Raw genomic sequence first — 7,512 nt, 5'->3', positions numbered from 1 at the left:
TTGAATTCTTTGGGATAAAGTAAGCATTGAACAACCTATACGCTTGACGCATATGCTTGAACACATAAATTGATAAGCCCACATGGAGTTGGTCAAATGAGAAAATTTATCCTTAAAATTATTGATGAACATTGATCGGCTGTAGAACACTATTAGCAAAGTGGTTGCGAATAATGTTCTTCTTAGAGAATCGGAAATTCTCCTTTTTAGGACGTCTAATACTCTATCACCCTTGAAATCGATGTTCACGTAAAATGTTTTCTTTTCAACCGAGGTTATTTGTGCTTTAGACTATTTAGGTTTTATATTCTTGTCAATAAATATAGGATACCCGTTTTCGATAAGTATTATCCTCAAGAGTGAAGTTCAAGAATCCTGTACGGAAAGTGATATTACTCATTCCAGTCTTGGGTATCAACCATAGGAAAATAAAAAGGCTTATTGCTGATCATATATAGTCCGCGTAACTGGAGCGGGTTCGAACACTCACCTCAATAACTTGTTTTTTGGTACATATTTACTGTGACCAAGTTTCATACAAACAGTATGGCTCGAAACTAAGTGCATAAATATGTACTTGGTAAGTGGTTTTTGAGGTAGGTTATCGTCCTCTCGAATAGACACTAGTATTTTCTTACACTTATAACTTACGTGACCAGATAGTGTTCTGAGTGTGGGAGATTTGAGTCTCGAAAGTTTCAGCCTCAGCGTTCTTTTAAACTTCATCTAGTATAGATTTTACTAAATCAGTAAATAGTGTACCCCATATATTTTAGTTTTTGTTTGTTGAAACATTGATATATGTGATTTTTTGAATTATGATGAATTTAATGTTTAGCGCTTGCGCTGAGGATATTGCAACATGGTTTCGAAGGAATAGAACTCTTATTCCACCTGTTGTAATTCGTACTGAGAACCATTCATCGTTATTACAGCGTAAAATGTGAGTTGTATTTTGCATGGGAATCACAATGATGTATAAATGCCTTTTTTGTTGAAGAAATAACGACTCAGTCCAGCTATGTATACATTTACTACTCGTTCATTTGGCTTATATTGGTTTTTCTGTCCACTTAATTGTGCTTTACTGAACTGAATTTCCACGTTCTAAGAGATAAGGTAGTCAATGAAGTAAAGTTAAAAGGGAACTTGGTGATATGATTTTTGTTGTAGTTTGATTTAGACTGATGATAAACTAGGATGCAACACCTATTTGTGAACTAAAACAACAACAACGCTTCATCTGTTAATAACGCACGTAGGTAATAAGATGAATGAAACCAGTCTTTCACAGGAGAAAGTTAACTATTTGTATAGGATGCAATATTACTACACAACTCGTTTGTAAGTTGTGACCTTAGACATATTACACTGAAATGTAAAGTAATCAGGTCACAAAGGAAAAGCAGACTTGTTGAAGGAATTTAAGCATGTAAATTTAAGAATGGAGATTGTGAACGTGAAGAACAAACAATATATTTTAAACAGTATTCCTGAGGAACATTTGGTGGGTAGTGTGGTTATTGTGTGGTTGACTGTTAATATTCCGAGTGAAATGTTTCGATGTAGTAGTTATCGGAAGTCATAGACTCTCGGTTTTAGATTATTTTCCTAGTGGTTATGGTGACTGTTGATACCTGTGTTTGAAAACGATGTATGAATATGGATGGTCGCGACTGTTGCTGCTACCTTGACGTGGTCGGGCTTGCCTATCGAGCTATATTGGCTGGATCAATTGTTCCTCGGTTTCCTACCATGCCAAGTAGGTTGGTTGACTAACAGCATGGAACCGAATGTCCGTAGGCGAAGTCGTACTACTGACTGTATAGAGGTGAGACAGCAGTAAGGTGTTTCCTTCAGACAATCAGCATAACGGTGATGCTGCCTTCTCACAAGGAGGGGTGGGGTTAGAAAAGGTTGACCTTAAAAATGTACACCCCTCCTTATCTCACTGATACTCGTCTTAGTCGTTTAGGTTCCAACAAGTACGGAACTAACACAAAAATTACCCGCAAGAAGGTCGTGTGTGACCGATCTCAAGCAGTTATCCTCTGGGAACTGCGCTCACACTCTCAGGTCATTAAGACCACTGACTTCTGATACCTGTGTTTGAAAACGATGTATGAATATGGATTTTTCTTGGGATCTACCTGGAACTTTGCAACTTGTATTCGACGGCGTTCCATTTCTTGATGGGTTCAAGATGTTTTTCCCATCCTAGTAAGTATGGAGTTTCAAGCATTGTCGAGCTGCACTCGGACACTGCACCCATTAACCTGTTGTGTAGTATATTTTCAGCGATTATGTGAATCATAGCTGTTGAAGATCATAGTTACTCTTGATATGTGAGTTGTGGGTTATTGTATTTCTGAATATGTTTGGTTGATATCAGTGTGATTTGACTTTGCGGTTGCTAGGAAATGTTTCGAGAAGTTATAGATAGCTGGACATGAGTCAAGAAGTGAATTATTCAATTTACCCACAACCGTGTCTATTTATTATTGTGTTATTTTTACATAGGCTGGCTCTTCAGAAAGCGTTGGCTCCAGATATGTCACCAGATAACTTTGGTGGACCTGCACTTCATAAAGTGTATCGTTTTTGGCGTCGTTTAACGGAAAAAAAATATTCCAATGAATCAATTTACATACAATGCACTTATTTTGGCTCTTGCCAAAGGTATGTACTTTGTTTTTGTTTGAGTTAAATGTGATATAGAAATGTGAACACTGAAGTTGGATAAAGTGTGAATTTAACTAGCTTAATTGAAGCGTGTTGATTTGCAGTGATTTAGTGGTTGAGACAACTCCGCCTGTAGCTCTTCTGGGGGTTACTGCCGGTCCCAAGCCCGGGTAAAGGAGGAGGGTTGGGCATGGGGTTAGCGACCCCATCCCGTAGAAAATCAACTCGCTAAAAAAACGCTAACCAGAAAAAATCATTCAAACCATTCAAACTCTGCCCTGGGAGTAGAAGGAATAATTATGACGTCTCATGATGAAAGCCGAGTTCCTTCGGAAGTCATGAGGCCGATGCACCTTCTTACAACCAGAGCGACAATTTTTATAGGTACATGGAATGTCCGAACAATGTGGGAGACCGGAAGAGTCTTCCAAATTGCTGCAGAAATGAGAAAATACAACCTGGAGGTTCTTGGAATCAGCGACACACATTGGACGCAGGTTGGACAACAACGACTAGCTTCAGGAGAACTTCTGTTATACTCCGGTCATGAAGAAGAAAATGCCCCACATACACAAGGAGTTGCATTGATGCTGTCCAGAAAAGCACAAAATGCACTTATTGGATGGGAATCTCATGGACCAAGGATCATCAAAGCCTCCTTCAAAACAAAGAGAGAGGGCATTACAATGAACTTCATCCAATGCTATGCGCCTACCAATGACTACGATGAAGACGCTAAAGACCAATTCTACGATAGGCTGCAGTCGATCGTCGAGAAGTGCCCAACCAAGGACCTGACAATTCTGATGGGAGATCTCAATGATAAGGTTGGAATGGACAACACTGGATACGAAGACGTCATGGGACAACATGGACTGGGAGGAAGGAACGAAAATGGTGAGAAATTTGCAAACCTATGTGCCTTCAATAAACTGGTCATAGGTGGCACCATATTCCCACACAAAAACATACACAAAGCCACTTGGATTTCACCGGATCACACTACACAGAATCAAATCGACCATATCTGCATCAACAAAAAGTTCAGGAGGACGATAGAGGATGTGAGAACCAGAAGAGGAGCTGATATAGCATCCGATCATCATTTGCTGGTCGCCAAGATGAAACTAAAACTCAAGAAGCACTGGACAACGGCGCGGACAACATCACAAAAGTTTAATACGGCCTTTCCTCGAGATGCTGACAAACTCGACAAATTCAACATAACCCTCAGCAACAGGTTCCAGGCCTTTCATGATCTACTCAATGGAGAGGGGACTACCATGGAGAGCAACTGGAAAGGTATCAAGGAGGCAATCGTCTCAACATGTCAAGAGGTTCTGGGCCAAAAGAAGCACCATCACAAGGAATGGATCACTGTTGGTACACTGGATAAGATTGAAGCAAGGAGGAACAAGAAGGCAGCAATCAATATCAGCCGAACAAGAGCGGAAAAAGCCAAGGCACAAGCCGAATACACAGAGACAAACAAGCAAGTGAAGAGGAGCATCAGAACCGACAAACGTAAATATGTGGAAGATTTAGCAACGACAGCGGAAAAGGCTGCAAGAGAGGGAAATATGCGTCAACTGTATGATACAACAAAGAAACTTGCTGGAAATCACCGTAAGCCAGAAAGACCAGTGGAAAGCAAGGAAGGCAAAGTAATCACCGACATTGAAGAACAACGAAACAGGTGGGTAGAACACTTCAAAGAACTCTTAAATCGACCAACTCCACTGAACCCACCCAACATCGAAGCAGCACCCACGGACCTCCCAATCGATATTGGCCCACCAACAATTGAAGAGATCAGCATGGCCATTAGACAAGTCAAGAGCGGCAAAGCAGCGGGACCAGACAACATCCCGGCAGAGGCACTGAAAGCAAATGTAACAGCAACTGCCAAGATACTCCACATCCTCTTCAGTAAGATTTGGGACGAAGAACAAGTACCAATAGACTGGAAAAAAGGACTTCTGATCAAGATATCAAAGAAAGGCGATCTCAGCAAGTGCGACAACTACAGGGGCATCACTGTTCTCTCAATACCAGGAAAAGTCTTCAACCGAGTATTGTTAAACAGGATGAAGGATTCCGTGGACACCCAACTTCGAGATCAACAAGCTGGATTTCGTAAGGATAGATCGTGCACAGATCAAATCGCAACTCTACGTATAATTGTGGAACAATCAATCGAATAGAACTCATCACTGTACATCAACTTCATCGACTACGAGAAGGCATTTGATAGCGTGGACAGGACGACACTATGGAGGCTTCTTCGACACTACGGCGTGCCTGAGAAGATAGTAAATATCATACGGAACTCCTATGATGGACTAAACTGCCAAATCGTCCACGGAGGACAACTCACCGACTCGTTTGAAGTAAAGACCGGTGTTAGACAAGGTTGCTTACTCTCACCCTTTCTCTTTCTCCTGGTCATCGACTGGATCATGAAGACGTCAACATCTGGAGGAAATCACGGGATACAGTGGACAGGCAGGATGCAGCTTGACGATTTAGACTTCGCGGATGATCTGGCTCTTCTATCGCAAACGTAACAACAAATGCAGGAGAAAACGACCAGTGTAGCAGCAGCCTCAGCAGCAGTAGGTCTCAATATAAACAAAGAGAAAAGCAAGACTGTCCGATACAATACAATATGCACCAATCGAATTACACTTGACGGAGAAGCTTTAGAGGATGTGGAAACCTTTACATATCTGGGCAGCATCATTGATGAACACAGTGGATCAGATGCAGATGTGAGGGCGCGGATCGGCAAGGCAAGAGCAGCATACCTACAACTGAAAAACATCTGGAGCTCAAAACAATTGTCAACCAACACCAAGGTTAGAATTTTCAATACAAATGTCAAGACAGTTCTACTGTATGGGGCGGAGACGTGGAGAACTACGAAAGCCATTATCCAGAAGATACAAGTGTTCATCAACAGCTGTCTACGCAAGATACTTCGGATCCGATGGCCAGACACTATCAGCAACAAGTTACTGTGGGAGACAACAAACCAGATTCCAGCAGAGGAAGAAATCAGGAAGAAGCGCTGGAAGTGGATTGGGCATACCTTGAGGAAATCAGCTAATTGCGTCACAAGACAAGCCCTCACATGGAATCCTGAAGGTCAGAAGAGAAGAGGAAGACCAAAGAACACATTACGCCGAGAAATTGAGACAGACATGAGAAGAATGAACAAGAACTGGATAGAACTAGAAAAGGAAGCCCAGGACAGAGTGGGTTGGAGAATGGTGGTCGGCGGCCTATGCTCCATTGGGAGTAACAGGCGTAAGTAAGTAAGTAAGTAAGTGGTTGAGACGTTAGAATTGCTGTCGCTGGGTTCCATGTTTGAACCCCACCTCACCTACTCCGGTCTCGGGAACCAGGTAGTATCATCATCTCTTACACTTAGAGTATGGCTCATACCGATCACAACTGAACTATTAATCTTTTGTTTTGCGAACCAAAAGTGTTGGTTACTTAAACTGATTAATACTTGACTAGCGTTATTCTCCATTTAGTGTTGTGAGCCATGTGTTGACTTGGTCACACTGTGTGTTCTCAGGATGTTATTTTAGGGACTGCAACTAGAACAGATGCTCGGGAGTATGTATCCCCATTGAATGGTTGATTTGGTCATTCCATTTCAAGCCATCTTGGATGTGACTGATGATTGTTTTTGATAAACGTAGTTGTCGAACAAACTGGTTGCAAAGGAAACTTGGTAAAATATGTGTGCATAGTCCAGACTTTTGGGATTTATCAGTTCATTGTTGGTCTCTGTGTTCTGAAGCGATATTTCCAATGTTACTCTATCACTGTCCTAAACTGCATTTTAGTTTTGTAAGCTATTTTCGACATGTGTCTGTTTCTTCCTTGTCTTCTTCATACTAATCTTTTAAATGTAATGCATGGACGTTGAGAAGGGATAGGTGCTGAAACGACCACTAGGCTACTGAATTTTCGTTAACAATACCGGGGACGGTATCTGTCAGTGTTGATTTTCTGACTAAATTTTCCACATGATCTTTGCTTCTTTGTGATTGACTGGTTGCCAATGCTCTCAGTTTACTAAATGTTTGTGTGTTCGAGGATCAATAAGAGGTCAATAAGAACCAATCAACATCGAGGTGCACAGGACAAGCTGTGAATCACATGTGGAGTAATTCAAACACTTCAGTTCTATCCGAAGTTTGTGCTGATGTCGTTCAGAAGGACCATGAAAGCTCCACGACCAAACCATCCAGCTCAGAGAATAAACCTACATCCAAATCACCCACCTGAGCTACAAATCTTCTCCACCATCTCACAATCATTCGCGATCCTCCAAGCATCGTTTTCCCGTACTGAACCCCAAATACCAAGATAAAAAAGAAGAAAATTCAGTAAATCCATAGGCAGTGATCTTGAACCATTTTACGTTGTTTGTAAGCATATAGTATTGTAGTGAACTAAAAGTCAGGTTGGGACAACCGACTTACATATTTAACTCAAAATTACAGAGTTCTTTCTTAAAATGTGAAGTTATACATTAAATACTTCATTCGCAAATCTCCCATCGATTGTCTTTTACATCCTTTATGATTCCTCCACTTTCATTTCCTTCCTGTTTCCTTTTTCGTTTTCTTTAGTTAAATCTTCTTAATCTTCTTTTGCGTGCCTTCAATTTCTGGTCGACGTTACACATTACTTGTATCTGTCAATATAAATAGCATGCACCATTGTATCATCATAAATATTTAAATTTTGTGTTAAACCGAGAAGAAATGTAAATTTTTAAATAATCATTGGTGCTGAATGTACATTCAA

Source organism: Schistosoma mansoni, chromosome 2 (genome assembly GCF_000237925.1).
Source record: "Schistosoma mansoni strain Puerto Rico chromosome 2, complete genome".
In the NCBI taxonomy this organism is placed as follows: Eukaryota; Metazoa; Platyhelminthes; class Trematoda; order Strigeidida; family Schistosomatidae; genus Schistosoma; species Schistosoma mansoni.
This window is presented reverse-complemented; position numbering follows the sequence as displayed.